At 44.5% G+C, this 15,766-nt stretch overlaps 1 long non-coding RNA gene across 2 annotated transcripts in view; it reads left to right on the forward strand.

Annotated features, from left to right (window-relative positions):
- Window positions 1-3,805, forward strand: part of LOC130360738 (uncharacterized) — a 108,547-nt gene extending 104,742 nt beyond the window's left edge. Inside the window, exon 3 of one of the 2 annotated variants that reach the window (XR_008890779.1) lies at window positions 3,583-3,805. This is a non-coding gene — a long non-coding RNA (uncharacterized LOC130360738). The remainder of the gene's footprint in view (window positions 1-3,582) is intronic. The other variant, XR_008890778.1, reaches the window with a different exon arrangement.
- Window positions 3,806-15,766: the final 11,961 nt, after the last annotated feature.

The raw sequence follows: 15,766 nt of genomic DNA on the forward strand, positions 1-15,766 counted from the left end.
GCAGTGAGTATTTACACCCCACAGAACTTTGGAACAGTGGGCTGTGCAAATGAAAAAGTTTATTTTTCATTTTTACGGACCACTGTTCCAAAAATCTGTCAGACATCTGTGGGGCGTAAATTCTCAATGTACCCCTTATTACATTACGTGAGGGGTGTAGTTTCCAAAATGGGGTCACATGTGTCGGGGGTCCATTGTTCTGGCACTATGGGGGCTTTGTAAACACATGTGGCCTTCAATTCCGGACAAATTTTCTGTACAAAATCCCAATGGCGCTCCTTCTCTTCTGAGCATTGTAGTTCGCCCGCAGAGCACTTTAAATTCACATATGGGGTATGTTCTTACTCAGAACAGATGGATTTACAAATTTGGGGGGGCTTTTTTCCTATTTCCCGATGTGAAAATGAAAAATTTAGGGTAACACCAGCATTTTAGTGAAAAAATAAAAAATTTTTCATTTTCCCATCCAACTTTAATGAAAATTCGTCAAACACCTGTGGGGTGTTCAGGCTCACTATACCCCTTGTCACGTTTGGTGAGGGGTGTAGTTTCCAAAATGGGGTCACATGTGGGTATTTTTTTTTTTTTTTGCGTTTGTCAGAACCGCTGTAAAATCAGCCACCCCTGTGCAAATCACCAATTTAGGCCTCAAATGTACATGGTGCACTCTCACTCCTGAGCCTTGTTGTGTGCCCGCAGAGCATTTTACGCCCACATCTGGGGTATTTCTGTACTCAGGAGAAATTGCGTTACAAATTTTGGGGGTCTTTTTTTCCTTTTACCGCTTGTGGAAATAAAAAGTATGGGGCAACACCAGCATGTTAGTGTAAAAAAATTAAAAAAAAATTACACTAACAGGCTGGTGTAGCCCCCAACTTTTCCTTTTCACAAGCGGTAAAAGGAAAAAAAGCCCCCCAAAATTTGTAGTGTAATTTCTCCCGAGTACGGAGATACCCCATATGTGGCCCTAAACTGTTTCCTTGAAATACGAAAGGGCTCCGAAGTAAGAGAGCACCATGCGCATTTGAGGACTAAATTAGGGATTGCATAGGGGTGGACATAGGGGTATTCTACGCCAGTGATTCCCAAACAGGGTGCCTCCAGCTGTTGCTAAACTCCCAGCATGCCTGGACAGTCAGTGGCTGTCCAGAAATGCTGGGAGTTGTTGTTTTGCAACACCTGGAGGCTCCGTTTTGGAAACCCTGCCGTACAAGACGTTTTAAATTGTTTATTGGGGGGGGACAGTGTAAGGGGTGTATATGTAGTGTTTTACCCTTTATTAGGTGTTAGTGTAGTGTAGTGTTTTTAGGGTATATTCACACTGGCGGGTTACGGTGAATTTCCCGCTAGGAGTTTGCACTGCGGCAAAAAATTTGCCGCAGCCCAAACTTGAAGCAGGAAATTTACTGTAAACCCGCCTATGTGAATGTACCCTGTACGTTCACATGGGGGGGCAAACCTCCAGCTGTCTCAAAACTACAACTCCCAGCATGTTCTGACAGACCGTGCATGCTGGGAGTTGTAGTTTTGCAACAGCTGGAGGCATCCTGGTTGGAAAACCTTCAGTTAGGTTCTGTTACCTAACTCAATATTTTCCAACCAGTGTGCCTCCAGCTGTTGCAAAACTACAACTCCCAGCATGTACTAATCACCGAAGGGCATGCTGGGAGATGTAGTTATGCAATAGCTGGAGGTACCCAACTACAACTCCCAGCATGCCGAGAAAGCTGTTTGCTTTCTGGGCATGCTGGGAATTGCAGTTTTGCAACATCTGGAGAGCTACAGTTTTTAGACCACTGCACAGTGATCTCCAAACTGTGGACCTCCAGATGTTGCAAAACTACAACTCCCAACATGTCCAGACAACAAACAGCTATGTGGGCATGCTAGGAGTTGTAGTTTTGCAACATCTGGAGGGATATAGTTTAGAGACCACTGTATAGTGGTCTCAAACTGCAGCCCTCCAGCTGTTGCAAAACTACATATTCCAGCATGCCCAAACAGCTGTCTGGGCATGCTGGGAGTTGTAGTTTTGCAACATCTGGAGGGCTACAGTTAGAGACCACGGTCTCAGACTGTAGCCCTCCAGATCTACTTACCGGCTTCCGTAGGATCCCGGCAGCCGTCCTCTTCAGACGCACGTGACGCCGCCCGCCGATCAACGTCGCCTCAGCCTCTGGACGGGTAAGTGGACGTCGGCGCCCGGTCCCCTTCGGTTCCCCGTTCTGCCCCGCCTATTGTGGGAGGGCAGGACGGGGAAAACGAAAGTTAACCCCCCCGCCCCCGGTCTGCTATTGGTCGTCGCCTCTGACGATCAATAGCAGACCAATAGCAGGGATAGGAGGGGTGGCAACCCTGCCACCTCACTCCTATGCCTACAGGGGGATCATGGGTGTCTTAGACAACCGCGATCCCCCTTCTATTCCGGGTCACCGGGTCACAATAGACCCGTATGACCCGGAATCGGCGCAAATAGCAAGTGTGAATTCACTTGCGATTTGCGCCGATCGCCGACGGGGGGGGGGGGGGTCTGATGACCCCCTGGGCATTTGCACGGGGTGCCTGCTGATTGATATCAGCAGTCACCCCGGCCCGGACCCCGCCCGGCGCGCGGCGGGGACCGAAATTCCCACGGGCGTATGGATACGCCCTGGGTCCTTAAGTACCAGGACGTCAAGGTGTATCCATACGCCCTAGGTCCTTAAGTGGTTAAACATATAAATTTTCCTGCATTTAGTTATTATTTTTTCCAGAAGTACGACAAAATCAAACCTATATAAGTAGGGTATCATTTTAACCGTATGGACCTACAGAATAATGATAAGGTGTCATTTTTACCGAAATATGCAACAGTAATAGAAACGGAAGCCGACAAAAGTTACAAAATGGGGTTTTTTCTTCGATTTTGTTGCACAATTATTTTTTTCCGTTTCGCCGTGGATTTTTGGGTAAAATGACTAATGTCACCGAAAAGTAGAATTTGTGATGCAAAAAAAAAAAAAACCATGATATAGATTTTTTGGGTGGAAAATTGAAAGGGTTATGATTTTTAAAAGGTAAGGAGGATAAAACAAAAATGCAAAAACTGAAAAACCTTGTGTCCTTAAGGGGCTAAAAAAAAACCTCAAAAATAGTAAAAAAAAATTAACTTCTATGGAGTTTCCCCCCATAACAATGAAAAAATGGTGTTCCTCAGGAGGTATAAGAGTGTTTATTTGGGACTATGCACATACACAGAAACTAGTGCCCATGGTGTCAGGCAAAAAGTCTGTCAAATGTAGCGTAGATGTACACACTGATAGTTATGCGTGCGTTTGAGAACCAAAGGCTTTATTTTTATTTTTTTATTAAGGAATTTTTTTACACATATCCTCAGATGTACTGCTGGGTACCCCTGGGGGTACGTATACTCCAGGTTGAAAGTCGCTGCTCAAATTGATGCTTCTTAGCAGCTTTATTGAATTTAGCAATCTTCATGTGCTTCTGAGCATGTGCATGTGTAATATCTAATGCAGATGGATATATCCTATGTTCTTAAGTTCTCAATGTAGATTTGGCTTTTCTTTCTCTTTTCTCACTCAGCAGTTGTCCTTTGACAAAACACCTAGAAGAACCCATCCAGGGAAGTCTTCCTGACATGGCCAACAAAGAGATAGGTGGCAGCTGTCTCATCTCTATCGAAAATGAAGTTCTTTCTCTTTGAGACTGGAATCTTGCAGAATGTTATCCTCACAGTGTGGACAGAAACAGAAACAAGAACAGTGACTTAATTGTAGATAAGATTGTACTAAGGTATATGACATGTGGCCCAGGGGTAGGTATGCCTAGCAATAGCAAACCTAGGACATGTTCACATGGCTCTGACCTGAGTCAGACTAGTTCTAAAAGGTTTAGGCCCACTGTTTCTCATGGGATAGAGAGGCTAGACTAGGAACTTTCTGCTGCAATGATTGACTAGGTTTATCATGTGATGAAAGCATCATTCATCCGTAAACTTTATTGTTAATACTTTATGAGTCCTCAGTGTATGCTTAAACCACTTAAGGACACAGCCCATTTTGACCTTGGGGACAAAGCCAACTTCCTTTTTTGCATTTTAAACCATACATATTAGATTTTTCCATCCAAAGACCCATATGAGGGATTGTTTTTGCGCAACCAATAGTACTTTTGTAATTATACCTTTGCTTTCACCATAAAATGTATGGCACAACAAAAATAATTGCATTTGCGGTGTGAAATAAAAAAAACAAAAAAAAAAAAAACTTACGCAGTGCACTTGATGGTTTTCCTTATCCTGTGGGTCAATATGATATTACGGTAGATTACAATTATTGCAAATTAAATTACAGTAATTATTGTATTGCTTTTTTTTAAAAAAAAGGCAAACTTTTATGCTTAAAATTAACCTATTCTGACCCCTATAACTATCAATTTTTTCCGTATACGGCTGTATGGGCTCATTTTTGTGCCGTGATTTATCATTTTTATCTGTACCCTTTTTGCATATATGTGGTTTTTGGTCCCATTTTATTCAATTTTTTTCTTGGATTTCATAAAAAATCAGCAGTCTTTGGATTTTTACATTTACGCTGTTTCCTGTATGAGATCATTGACATTATATTTTAATAGTTCAGACATTTCTGCACGCAGAGATACCAAATATGTTTATTTATTTTTAACATTTTTTTTTCTGTAAATTTTTTAATGGGGAGAGGCTTATTCACTCTTTTAAAAACTTGTTATTACTATTTTTTACAAGCTTAAGTCCCCCATTTATTGATATCTGTGATCCACTTGTAGCCTGCTAGAAGGCAGATCATACACATGGATCGCTGAAGAGTGGCAGGGAGGAGGTAAGGAGACCTCTGGTTGCCATCTTGATTCATCAGACCCCTTCAATTGCACCATGGGGGGTCTGATGATGCTCACAAAGCCCAACAGATACTTCAGATGGAATGATCAGTAGTGATAATGACATCTGAAGGGTTCATGGCAGACATCAGCTGTTTACAGCAGCCATCTTCTGATGAATGTTGCTTGTCCTGTAGGGGTTAAACAAGGTGCAATGCAGATACACCCATTTGCAAAACTCTCCAGCACCTTGCATGAATAATCAACACTAAAGGGGAGTTTACAGGGGTACTCTCACTACCCAATAAGAGCATCTTTAAGGGCATCATTTATTCTAAGTTGCATTAAAACCAAACCAGATTACAATGTGAGACCAATACCATTAAAATGCTCCTAGTGTACCTGCTGCAAAATGAGTAAAAAACAATGGGGAAGAAAAGCAACAATATAAAGTACAATTATCCTTACTCATACAGGATTATACCATGCATAGAGTAAACCTTGTATTGTCAGAAAGGACCTCATGTACAACCGTGAGTGGCCGCCATTGCGACCAACTATCCTACCACAATCTAGTTATATATTCAACGATTATGACTATTGGGCTGATGTATCTAGTGGTAATTAATTAATTGCTGTATGGTGTCTCTGTTTAAATTGTGGGGACCCCGTCAATAATCCTCATGCTCCCCCGATATTTTTCTCCCCTGAAGACATCAGTGCTGCTTGTTACAGTGTAGCACTGATAGAAACGCGTTGGGAAGGAGGGAGGGAGCGATTGTACATAGGTTAACTCTATGCATGTTATTGTGATGTCCCAGTATGGGATATGCTCCTACAGTCCAGTCTGGTTGAGTTCCTGTACGTCCTCAGGGCTCACCTGCAGTGTTCCCCCGTAATGTGTATAAGTTATATATTAAGGGTAAAGAACCTTTGATATGGTTACACGATTGTTAGTCACATGATAAGGGTTGTCACATGTTCAAGTCATATGTTTTGTTACCCAGAGAGCACCAGGTGAGCAGGTGACCCACAGTTGGCCTATGGGCTCCTTACTCAGACCCCCTTTATAAGAGGGGGAGGTACTACCATCTCTGTTGTGTTCTGCTGAGGTCAAATCCAGTCCAGACATCTCAGAGCCAGTGTGCAGTACATCTGGAGGCCTCAAGCCTAAATTGCCGCCACAGATCTGTAAGTCAAGTCATCTTTGTCTGCTGTCACTATCTTCAGTCAACTCAAGTCATTTATAGTCAGCATGGCTGTGCGAGAGTCTGTCAAGTCACTGCAAGTCCCAGCAAGCTACGAGGTCCCTCGTGTTACTGGTCACCTCTCTGGGAACCTTACTACCCTGTAAATACTTTTAGACCTGTTCAACTTCAGTAAAGCTACCGTTAACCTTAACCTGGCCTTGGGCTATTATTTACCCCTGCCTAACCTAGGAGTAACGAGGTTACCTTCGGGTGGTAACATAGGCAAACCACGCCCTGGCATCATGAGCACTAAGGGGTTAACCCCATCTACCCCTGGGCAACACCATCTGCCCCTACACCTCACATTGAACCCCCATGGCTCACCACAGTATCATGCTATATGAGTAAGGATAATTGTACTTTGTATTGTTGCTTATGACTCATTTTAATGGCGTTGGTCTCACAAATTTCAATTTCAAACTTTTAGACATTCAGCCACCTAACAACTTTTTAGGATAGTAGCTGGAAAAGTTGTACTGGGATACTACAGAACACCACAGACACATGCAACGGACGCAACGCTGACATCAGCATATCTGTCACTAATTTATCGGGCAGTACTAATGTGACAAATTCCCTTTAAATGGTGTCATTAACTACAGTGTAATATTGTTGATATATCAATATTCAATGTAAATTGCCTGTCAACCTGTTTTGTACAGATCAGTTTACTTCCCCATTGCAAAAATGACAGGTTTGCCTCTATATAAGAACAATACTATCCCAGTCCATATAGCGAGCTCACCATATGGGTAAACTCAACTTCACTCTTCTAAACATATCACATGAACAAACTCTGAACGCATTTGTTGCATACATCAAAGGATACAGTGATTTATTTGCATCTGGGAAGTTCCGTTTGCTTTGATCCTTTCTACATGTTACTTATCTATATATCTAGGTTTCCTAAAGGTCAGAGTTCAACAATCATATTGCACTTGATTTACTGATATTGTATTTAGTCATTATTCCAGTGGTATTCTTTGAATCCCGCAATATTCCAGAGAGCGGTGAATACGTTTCTGTGTCAAACAATGAGGTGAAACTATATTCCAATGACCTATGTGACACTGAACTGCCTCAGGATTGTTCCTACACCTTGGGATCAAAACCACACAGATATGAACCAAAGGCAACCTGAGTCTTACGGGGCAAGCTGGGCTTCTTTCGTCATCCACAAGAAAACAAAACCACTACTGTATCTTCCCCATGACTTGGCAGGTAATGTTTATTACAGCATATACCATTCTGTCTACTCAATAACTCATTTCATGTAATCCAGACATCAAACAAAACATTCAAAAAGTTGGAAAAACTATTTCTGGCACGAGGGACACTTGTAAGTATGTAACAAGTTTTCACTTCGGAGCTTTTATAAAACTATAAATTTCTATGTTGTATAAATTTTACTTAACCTCTTAAGGACCAGGCCATTTTACACCTTAAGGACCGGAGCGTTTTTTGCAATTCTGACCACTGTCACTTTAAACATTAATAACTCTGGAATGCTTTTAGTTATCATTCTGATTCCGAGATTGTTTTTTCGTGACATATTCTACTTTAACTTAGTGGTAAAATTTTATGGTAACTTGCATCCTTTCTTGGTGAAAAATCCCAAAATGTGATGAAAAAAATGAAAATTTAGCATTTTTCTAACTTTGAAGCTCTCTGCTTGTAAGGAAAATGGATATTCAAAATATATTTTTTTTGGGTTCACATATACAATATGTCTACTTTATGTTTGCATCATAAAATGTATGAGTTTTTACTTTTGGAAGACACCAGAGGGCTTCAAAGTTCAGCAGCAATTTTCCGATTTTTCACAAAATTTTCAAACTCGCTATTTTTCAGGGACCAGTTCAGGTTTGAAGTGGATTTGAAGGGTCTTCATATTAGAAATACCCATAAAAGACCCCATTATAAAAACTAAACCCCCCAAAGTATTCAACATGACATTCAGTAAGTGTATTGACCCTTTAGGTGTTTCACAGGAATAGCAGCAAAGTGAAGGAGAAAATTCAAAATCTTCATTTTTTACACTTGCATTTTCTTGTAGACCCAATTTTTGAATTTTTGCAAGGGGTAAAAAGGAGAAAATTTTTACTTGTATTTGAAACCCAATTTCTCTCGAGTAAGTACATACCTCATATGTCTATGTTAATTGTTCAGCGGGCGCAGTAGAGGGCTCAGAAGGGAAGGAGCGACAAATGGTTTTTGGGGGGCATGCCGCATTTAGGAAGGCCCTATGGTGCCAGGACAGCAAAAAAAAACACATGGCATACCATTTTGGAAACTAGACCCCTCAGGGAATGTAACAAGGGGTAAAGTGAACCTTAATACCCTACAGGTGATTCACGACTTTTGCATATGTAAAAAAAATATATATATTTTTTACCTAAAATGCTTGGTTTCCCAAAAATTTTACATTTTTAAAAAGGGTAATAGCAGAAAATCCCCCCCAAAATTTGAAGCCCAATTTCTCCCGATACAGAAAACACCTCGCATGGGGGGTGAAAAGTGCTCTGCTGGCGCACTACAGGTCTCAGAAGAGAAGGAGTCACATTTGGCTTTTTTGAAGGAAATTTTGCTCTGGGGGCATGCCGCATTTAGGAAGCCCCCATGGTGCCAGAACAGCAAAAAAAAACACATGGCATACCATTTTGGAAACTAGACCCCTCGGGGAACGTAACAAGGGGTAATGTGAACCTTAATGCCCTACAGGTGTTTCACGACTTTTGCATATGTAAAAAAAAAATTTTTTTTTACCTAAAATGCTTGTTTTCCCAAAATGTTTACATTTTTAAAAAGGGTAATAGCAGAAAATACCCCCCAAAATTTGAAGCCCAATTTCTCCCGATTCAGAAAACACCCCATATGGGGGGGGAAAGTGCTCTGCTGGCGCACTACAGGTCTCAGAAGAGAAGGAGTCACATTTGGCTTTTTGAAAGCGAATTTTGCTCTGGGGGCATGCCGCATTTAGGAAGCCCCTATGGTACCAGAACAGCAAAAAAAAACACATGGCATACCATTTTGGAAACTAGACCCCTCGGGAAACGTAACAAGGGGTAGTTTGAACCTTAATACCCTACAGGTGTTTCACGACTTTTGCATATGTAAAAAAATATATATTTTTTTTTACCTAAAATGCTTGTTTTCCCAAAAATTTTACATTTTTAAAAAGGGTAATAGCAGAAAATACCCCCCAAAATTTGTTAGGCAATTTCTCCCGAGTACGGCGATACCCCATATGTGACCCTAAACTGTTGCCTTGAAATACGACAGGGCTCCAAAGTGAGAGCGCCATGCGCATTTGAGGCCTAAATTAGGGACTTGCATAGGGGTGGACATAGGGGTATTCTACGCCAGTGATTTCCAAACAGGGTGCCTCCAGCTGTTGTAAAACTCCCAGCATGCCTAGACAGTCAACGGCTATCTGGCAATACTGGGAGTAGTTGTTTTGCAACAGCTGGAGGCTCCGTTTTGGAAACAGTGGCATACCAGACGTTTTTCATTTTTATTGGGGAGGGGAGGGGGGCTGTGTAGGGGTATGTGTATATGTAGTGTTTTTTACTTTTTATTTTATTTTGTGTTAGTGTAGTGTAGTGTTTTTAGGATACAGTCGCATGGGCGGGGGTTCACAGTAGTTTCTCGCTGGCAGTTTGAGCTGCGGCAGAAATTTTGCCGGCACCTCAAACTTGCAGCCGGATACTTACTGTAATCCTCCGCCCATGTGAGTGTACCCTGTACATTCACATTGGGGGGGGGGGACATCCAGCTGTTGCAAAACTACAACTCCCAGCATGTACGGTCTATCAGTGCATGCTGGGAGTTGTAGTTTTGCAACAGCTGGAGGCACACTGGTTGTGAAACACCGAGTTTGGTAACAAACTCAGTGTTTTGCAACCAGTGTGCCTTCAGCTGTTGCAAAAGCTACAACCCCCAGCATGTACAGACAGCGGAAGGGCATGCTGGGTCTTGTAGTTATGCAACAGCTGGAGGCATACTACTTTGGCTGGGGATGCTGGGGATTGTAGTAATGCAACAGCTGGAGACACTGGTTTGCTACTTAACTCAGTGTGCCTTCAGCTGTTGCAAAACTACAACTCTCAGCAGTCACCGACAGCCAACGGGCATGCTGGGAGTTGTAGTTATGCAACCACCAGATGCACCACTACAACTCCCAGCATGCACTTTAGCTGATTGTGCAAGCTGGGAGTTGTAGTTACACAACAGCTGAAGGTACACTTTTCCATAGAAAGAATGTGCCTCCAGCTGTTGCAAAACTACAAGTCCCAGCATGCCCATAAGGGAATGCTGGGAGTTGTGGTGGTCTGCCTCCTGCTGTTGCATAACTACAGCTCTCAGCATGCCCTTTTTGCATGCTGGGAGCTGTTGCTAAGCAACAGCAGGAGGCTGTCACTCACCTCCAACGATCCTCGCCGCACAGGTCAGTCCCTCGTCGTCTCCGCCGCCGCCGCTGCTCCTGGAGCCCCGATCCCAACAGGGGCGCCGGGGATCGGGGTCCCCAGCACCCGGGGTGCACGTCCCGCACCCGCTCACGTCCTCCGGAAGAGGGGCGAAGCGGGTTGCGGGAGTGACACCCGCAGCAGGCGCCCTGATTGGTCGGCCGGTAATTCGGCCGACGAATCAGGGCGATCGTGAGGTGGCACCAGTGCCACCTCACCCCTGCTGGCTCTGGCTGTTCGGGGCCGTCTCTGACGGCCCCGATCAGCCAATAATTCCGGGTCACCGGGTCACTGGAGACCCGATTGACCCGGAATCCGCCGCAGATCGCTGGACTGAATTGTCCAGCCATCTGCGGCCATCGCCGACATGGGGGGTCATCATGACCCCCCTGGGCGATATGCCCCGATGCCTGCTGAACGATTTCAGCAGGCATCGGGCACCGGCTCCGCTCCAGATGGTTGCGGGGGGCCGGTAAAACACATGACGTTCTCATACGTCATGTGTCCTTAAGGACTCGGAAATGGAGACGTATGAGAACGTCATGTGTCCTTAAGGGGTTAATTTCTTCAAAGTTTTGTTTCATGAAGGCTAACTACCGTAGCAATGCTTACCATCATTTTCGGCATATAAGACGCACTTTTTCTTCCTCAAAACTGGGGGGGAAAAGGTGGTGCGTCTTATATGGCGAATACACACCTATCGCGCCGTTCCCTGCAGCCATCAACGGCCAGGACCCGCGGCTAATACAGGACATCACCGATCGCGGTGATGCCCTGTATTAACCCTTCAGACGCAGCTATAAAAGCTGACCGCCAGGTAGTGCATTGATAGAGCTGATTCCCATTATAGCAGGAATTTAAGGATTATAAACTACGAGTAACAATCCAAGAAAGGCAACCACCTACACCCTATCTGCACTATTACTTAGTTCTCTTTAGATGTTTTTTTCTGTTACATATGTTTTATGGTGAGATTTAACCAAACATTACATATGATAAAGTTAAAGAAATATGTAGAAACAGAATATAGGATTTTTTTATTTTTTCACAGTAGTGTCTAACCTTTTTACCAAAGATGTATGTTTAAGACAATATCTGCATATGTTGCCAAATTATTTCCTGCAGTGAGTGCTTTCCATATGGTCCTAAGAAACAAAGAAGGGGATTCGTCGCATGGGTCATTCTTAATGAAACTCTATGATGCATTGCTTCAGGCACTGAACTGTTTGCATTTACTAGCTTTAAAGACTTTAAGGGAGTTTACAGTTTGCCTGATTGGGCATAACATGAAAAACATGAATGTAATCATACGTGATGCTATAACCGCAATACTATTTCCAAATACAAGAATTGATTTCAACATGTCAGACAATGACATGTCCTCCCAGCTATTATACTGCAGGCCTCTCTTTAACCAGACACATTAATATTTGGTAATATATGTGGAACATCTTCATTATCCTCCCATGGGTAACAAACAGAAAATTATAATAAACAGCAATTTATGCCTATTTGAAAAAAGGTGGAAAATGTCACCAATGCAAATGCAAAGGCTGCATATATAGGGGGTCATAAGAAATAATCACAGGATATAAAGCAACATTTTCTATCATGTCTTCGTGTATTCATCGTGATCATCATCAGCAGCAACAGAATTTGGGAATTTATAAGCCTTCCATCCTTGGTGCCTGAGGCGTGTGCATCGTATATCTCCTGTTTCTATTTTAAATTTAAAGTGAAAATATATCTTTAGGGTAGAGTCACACATAAAATATATGTAGCGTATTTCACTCTACGCAAAATCCTCTGCACAGTGGGAAATACGCTGCATATTCTCCTATGAGCAGACATACTGGGCCACCCGTGGCAGCCCTGTGAGCGCAGTGAGGTTTGGAGGTGGGTTGGCGCATCATAGTCATGTCGTATTTCCCACTGTGCAGCGGATTTTGCACAGCATGAAATACGCTGCGTACATTCTACATGTGACCCTACCCTAACAATGTAATCTAAATGAATCTTTCTTTTTGAATACACCATGTTTCAATGTATATCTACACTGTGTACAAGTAATTTGACCATATCATAATCTTTATGCATATCTTCCAACTTCAAGCTGTATAAACTTTAACCCCTTAAGGACCAGGCTCATTTTGGCCTTAAGGACCAGGCAAGTTTTATTTTTGCATTTTCGTTTTTTCCTCCTCGCCTTCTAAAAATCATAACTCTTTTACATTTTCATCCACAAACCCATATGAGGGCTAGTTTTTTGCGTCACCAATTTTACTGTCACGATGCCGGCTGGCAGGTAGTGGATCCTCTGTGCCGGAGAGGGATTGGCGTGGACCGTGCTAGTGGATCGGTTCTAAGTCACTACTGGTTTTCACCAGAGCCCGCCGCAAAGCGGGATGGTCTTGCTGCGGCGGTAGTGACCAGGTCGTATCCACTAGCAACGGCTCACCTCTCTGGCTGCTGAAGATAGGCGCGGTACAAGGGAGTAGACAGAAGCAAGGTCGGACGTAGCAGAAGGTCGGGGCAGGCAGCAAGGATCGTAGTCAGGGGCAACGGCAGGAGGTCTGGAACACAGGCTAGGAACACACAAGGAAACGCTTTCACTGGCACAATGGCAACAAGATCCGGCAAGGGAGTGCAGGGGAAGTGAGGTGATATAGGGAAGTGCACAGGTGAACACACTAATTGGAATCACTGCGCCAATCAGCGGCGCAGTGGCCCTTTAAATCGCAAAGACCCGGCGCGCGCGCGCCCTAGGGAGCGGGGCCGCGCGCGCCGGGACAGGACCGAGGGAGAGCGAGTCAGGTACGGGAGCCGGGGTGCGCATCGCGAGCGGGCGCTACCCGCATCGCGAATCGCATCCCGGCTGGAAGCGGAATCGCAGCGCCCCGGGTCAGTGGAACTGACCGGAGCGCTGCAGTGGGGAGAGTGTAGCGAGCGCTCCGGGGAGGAGCGGGGACCCGGAGCGCTCGGCGTAACAGTACCCCCCCCCCTTGGGTCTCCCCCTCTTCTTAGAGCCTGAGAACCTGAGGAGCAGACTTTTGTCTAGGATGTTGTCCTCAGGTTCCCAGGATCTCTCTTCTGGACCACAACCCTCCCAATCCACTAAAAAAAAGGTTTTCCCTCTGACCTTTTTAGAAGCTAGGATCTCTTTGACGGAGAAGATGTCCGAGGAGCCGGAAACAGGAGTGGGAGGAACAGATTTGGGAGAGAAACGGTTAATGATGAGTGGTTTAAGAAGAGAAACGTGAAAGGCATTAGGGATACGAAGAGAAGGAGGAAGAAGAAGTTTGTAAGAGACAGGATTAATCTGACACAAAATTTTGAAAGGACCAAGATAGCGTGGTCCCAACTTGTAGCTAGGGACACGGAAGCGGACATATTTAGCGGAGAGCCATACCTTGTCTCCAGGGGAAAAAATGGGAGGAGCTCTTCTTTTCTTATCCGCGAACTTCTTCATGCGTGATGAAGCCTGTAAGAGAGAATTTTGGGTCTCTCTCCATATGATGGAAAGGTCACGAGAAATTTCATCCACAGCGGGCAGACCAGAGGGCAAGGGGGTAGGGAGGGGGGGAAGAGGGTGACGGCCGTACACCACGAAAAATGGGGATTTGGAGGAAGATTCAGAGACTCTGAAGTTATACGAGAATTCGGCCCATGGCAGGAGATCTGCCCAGTCATCCTGACGGGAGGAAACAAAATGTCGTAAATAATCACCCAAGACCTGGTTAATTCTTTCTACTTGTCCATTGGATTGGGGATGATATGCAGAAGAAAAATTTAATTTAATCCTGAGTTGTTTACAAAGAGCCCTCCAGAATTTAGACACGAATTGGACGCCTCTATCCGAGACGATCTGCGTAGGCAACCCGTGAAGACGAAAAATGTGTACAAAAAATTGTTTAGCCAACTGAGGCGCTGAAGGAAGACCAGGAAGAGGGATGAAATGTGCCATTTTGGAGAATCGATCAACGACCACCCAAATAACAGTGTTGCCACGGGAAGAGGGTAAATCAGTAATAAAATCCATACCAATCAGAGACCAAGGCTGTTCGGGGACAGGCAGGGGATGAAGAAAGCCAGCGGGCTTCTGGCGAGGAGTCTTATCCCGGGCACAGATAGTGCAGGCTCGCACAAAGTCCACAACATCCGTCTCCAGAGTCGGCCACCAATAGAAGCGGGAGATGAGTTGCACAGATTTCTTGATGCCCACATGACCTGCGAGATGGGAGGAGTGACCCCATTTGAGGATTCCGAGGCGTTGGCGTGGAGAAACAAAGGTCTTTCCTGGAGGAGTTTGCCTGATGGAGGCTGGAGAAGTGGAGATCAGGCAGTCAGGAGGAATGATGTGTTGCGGAGAGAGTTCAACTTCTGAGGCATCCGAGGAACGAGAGAGAGCATCGGCCCTAATGTTCTTATCGGCAGGCCGAAAGTGAATTTCAAAATTAAATCGGGCAAAGAACAGAGACCACCGGGCCTGGCGAGGATTCAGCCGTTGGGCAGACTGGAGGTAGGAGAGGTTCTTGTGATCGGTGTAAATAATAACTGGAAATCTTGATCCCTCCAGCAGATGCCTCCATTCCTCAAGTGCTAATTTGATGGCTAGAAGCTCTCGATCCCCGATGGAGTAGTTCCTCTCCGCCGGGGAGAAGGTCCTAGAAAAAAAACCACAAGTGACAGCATGCCCGGAAGAATTTTTTTGTAGAAGAACAGCTCCAGCTCCCACTGAGGAGGCATCAACCTCCAATAGGAAGGGTTTGGAAGGGTCAGGTCTGGAGAGCACGGGAGCCGAAGAAAAGGCAGACTTGAGTCGTTTAAAGGCGTCTTCCGCTTGAGGAGGCCAAGACTTGGGATCGGCATTTTTTTTTGTTAAAGCCACGATAGGAGCCACAACGGTAGAAAAATGTGGAATAAATTGCCTGTAATAATTGGCGAACCCCAAAAAACGTTGGATAGCACGGAGTCCGGAGGGGCGTGGCCAATCTAAGACGGCAGAGAGTTTGTCTGGATCCATTTGTAGTCCCTGGCCAGAAACCAAGTATCCTAGAAAAGAAAGAGATTGGCATTCAAACAGACATTTCTCAATTTTGGCATAGAGTTGATTGTCACGAAGTCTCTGAAGAACCATACGGACATGCTGGCGGTGTTCTTCTAGATTGGCAGAAAAAATTAGGATATCGTCCAGAT

Source organism: Hyla sarda, chromosome 3 (assembly GCF_029499605.1).
Source record: "Hyla sarda isolate aHylSar1 chromosome 3, aHylSar1.hap1, whole genome shotgun sequence".
Lineage (NCBI taxonomy): Eukaryota > Metazoa > Chordata > Amphibia > Anura > Hylidae > Hyla > Hyla sarda.